This window comes from Neoarius graeffei, chromosome 21 (assembly GCF_027579695.1).
Source record: "Neoarius graeffei isolate fNeoGra1 chromosome 21, fNeoGra1.pri, whole genome shotgun sequence".
Lineage (NCBI taxonomy): Eukaryota > Metazoa > Chordata > Actinopteri > Siluriformes > Ariidae > Neoarius > Neoarius graeffei.
The window spans coordinates 36263491-36267009 of NC_083589.1; positions in this window are offsets into that span (position 1 = coordinate 36263491).

Below are 3519 nucleotides of genomic sequence, written 5' to 3' on the forward strand. Positions count from 1 at the left end.
CCACATGAGTTGGGCTGTCTTCAGCAGGGTCTGGATGCTTGGCAGGTTGGCTCTAGAGAGGACCTCTGTGTCTGGGACCTTGTCTTGCCAGGTTATTTTCAGCAGCTTTCTTAGGCAGTTCATTTGGAAGCGGTTTAGGTTTCTAGAATGGCCCACATAGACTGTCCAGGTCTCACAGGTGTACAGTAATGTGGGCAGTACAACTGCCTTGTACACCTTCAGCTTTGTGGTCAGCTTGATGCCTCTTCTTTCCCACACTGACTTGCGTAGTCGCCCGAATGCTGAACTTGCCTTAGCAATGTGTAGTGTTATTTTGATACACTGAAGCTCTATGGCACAGTGGGTAACACTGCCACTTCACAGCTCCAGGGTCTCCTGTGGAGTTTTTTATGCTCTCTTCGTGTTTGCATGGATTTACTTCAGGTTTTCTCCGACTGTCTCGACCAATCCCAGCAACACTGGGCACGAGGCAAAAGAATTCACTCCAAATGGGATTCCAGTCCATTACATGGCACCATTCATTCACACCTAGGAGCAATTTATCTCAGTCAATCCTTAGTAAATCAAATAACCAAAAATAAACTCACTCAGACAAAAAGGGAACATTTGAGACTCCACTTAGACGGTAACTCAAGCTCAGGGTTGAACCCTGGGACTATGAGATGTCAGTGCTACCCACTGTGCTGCAGTGACGGCTGGTCCGGGTGTTGATGGCACTCAGGGTGCGATGGAGGCCCGGCATCACAATGACTCCAGCAGCTTCACCAGCTCTATGTTGAACTGATTGTAGGAATCAGGCTGTTTCACTTCTTTACTGATTAAACTGGATTTGTCCTTTTATTTCATGCCCTCACTTTTTTCTTTTTCTTTCTCTTGCTCTATCTTTGCCTCCTTCCATCGGGTGACACGGTGGTGTACTGGTTAGCACTGTCACCTCACAGCAAGAAGGTTCTGGGTTCGAGCCCAGCAGCCGGCGGGGGCCTTTCTGTGTGGAGTTTGCATGTTCTCCCCGTGTCCTCTGGTTTCTCCCATAGTTCAAAGACACACAGTTAGGTTAACATGGGGTGGCCTTGGGCTGCACTGCAAAAAATAAAAATCTTAGGAAGTTTATTTGTCTATTTTCAAGTCAAAACATCTAGCCACCCTTATTCATCTCATTCTCATTATCTCTAGCCGCTTTATCCTTCTACAGGGTCGCAGGCAAGCTGGAGCCTATCCCAGCTGACTACGGGCGAAAGGCGGGGTACACCCTAGACAAGTCGCCAGGTCATCACAGGGCTGACACATAGACACAGACAACCATTCACATTCACACCTACGGTCAATTTAGAGTCACCAGTTAACCTAACCTGCATGTCTTTGGACTGTGGGGGAAACCGGAGCACCCGGAGGAAACCCACGCGGACACGGGGAGAACATGCAAACTCCACACAGAAAGGCCCTCGCCGGCCCCGGGGCTCGAACCCAGGACCTTCTTGCTGTGAGGCGACAGCGCTAACCACTACACCACCGTGCCGCCGCCACCCTTATTATAAGACATAATTGCCCAACAAGCAAAACCTCATTTAGCTAGAAAGGCTAGTTTTTAGACAGTCCATCTTGAAAATCTTGTAGGCTATAGACAAAATGTCTTGAAAAAGTCTTATTTGGAGCACCTTTGAAAATAAAACAAGTTTTTTTTTTTTTTTTAAACAAGTAAGTACATTTTGGGCATTTGTCAAATGCGGTTCATCTTGTTTCAAGAAAAAAAAAAGTATGCTTGTTTTGGGAATAAATGAACTTTACTGAAATCTTTGAATCTTTCATTACAATTCAACTCCACCCGATCCTAAATTTACTGCGACTGTTTTCTCAGTCATTCAGAGTGAGCTCCTTCTAGATGCTGTACAGACTCTAGACCAGACAAGTGCCTTCAAAAAGGCTATGAGTGAGTGGAGGGCGTTTTAGTGAGGTCTTTTTGGAATGCTGTGAGTTAAGTTCAGTGTTTTTTTTTTTTGGTTGGTTGGTTGGGTTTTTTTTGTGCCTGATCTTGTAAACCCCTCGTACACATGAATAGTCAGTGCCCCCAAAATGCACTGTTGCTTTGGTGTTGTGTAAGCACTGTAAGTCAAAATGCGTAGACTTTTTTTTTTGTGTGTGCCTGATTTTGTAAACCCCTCGTACACTGCACTGTTGCTTTGGCATTGTGTAAGCACTGTAAGTCAAAATGCGTAGACTTTATTTTTATTTTATTTTTTTGGTGCCTGAGGTCCTGGGGAAGTGGAATCTTAAGAGATGAATGAATGAATGAATTTATTTATTTCGAACATGTATAAAAATGTATGTAACTATTTGTACATACAAAAGAAAGAAAATGAAAAAAAGTGACAAAAAAAAGAATGTTTTAATGTTTGAATGTTGAAATGGGAAAAAAAAATAAACTTGTTGCAATGCTACACGTGTCGTCAACTTGATTCAAGATAGTCTCTGGTCTCATATCTAGAGTATTTTACTAATTACAGGTCACAAAAGGAGAATCTTTTAAGCTAGCAATGCTTAGTTGTAGAATTTAACAATCCTAATATTAGTATATTTATCTTAAATTCAGTTTTTACTGCTAAGCCTTTGTCATGGATTTAAGTGAAATACCCTTAAAATGAAATAAATATAAATGACTTGAATGGCTAAATGTAAGAAGTACGATCTTGTTATAAGAACTATTTTGATTATTTTGAGTTAATCAGATCTCGCATAATAAGTTCCCCAATCTTATTTTGGAATTATTTCATCTAAAAACAGGTTAGATTTTTCATCTTACTTTAAGAAATCTTACCAAGTCAAATTTGACTAGCTCCATTGGCAGATTTTTTTCACCTGATTCAAGCAATTATGCTTTGTTTTAATCTTTTATTTCTTATTTTTGAAAGGCCATTTTCTGCAGTGTGAAGTGCCCTTGAGCAAGGTACTTAACCCCTGACTGCTCCCTGGGTGCTGTAGTATGGCTGCCCACTGCTCTGGATGTGTGTGTTCACTGCTTCAGATGGGTTAAATGCAGCTGAATCTCACTGTGCTCCGCTTTTAGGCAGTGCCTAAATCTATATATTAATAATAATAAAGGAAAGGACAATACAGTCATTATTTTGACAAGGTCTTGTTCTTGACCAAGACAATCGCCAAAGGCTGAGACAAGTCCATGTCCAACTGCCAGTAAGTCAGAGACAAGTCAATACAGAAAAAAAATCTCTCTTGACCAGACTCGAGTCCTATAGCCCTCGAACCCTCTGCAGCCAGAGTGTAAGAGCAGAATTATTCCTGATCTCTAGGTGGGAAGGATGACCTTCGTTTCCTCCATGTTGGTCATAGAGACACGAATCAGCACTGAAAGTGGTACGTGTGCGATTCTTCGGAAGGCAAAATGGTTACAGGAACATGACTGTAGGAAAAGTCAGAGCTTAACATTTTGCTTTCAGAAATTCCAGGTCAGAATTAGTAAGGAAAAAAAATAATCATAAACTCAGAAATTTGGAATAACCAGTTTCT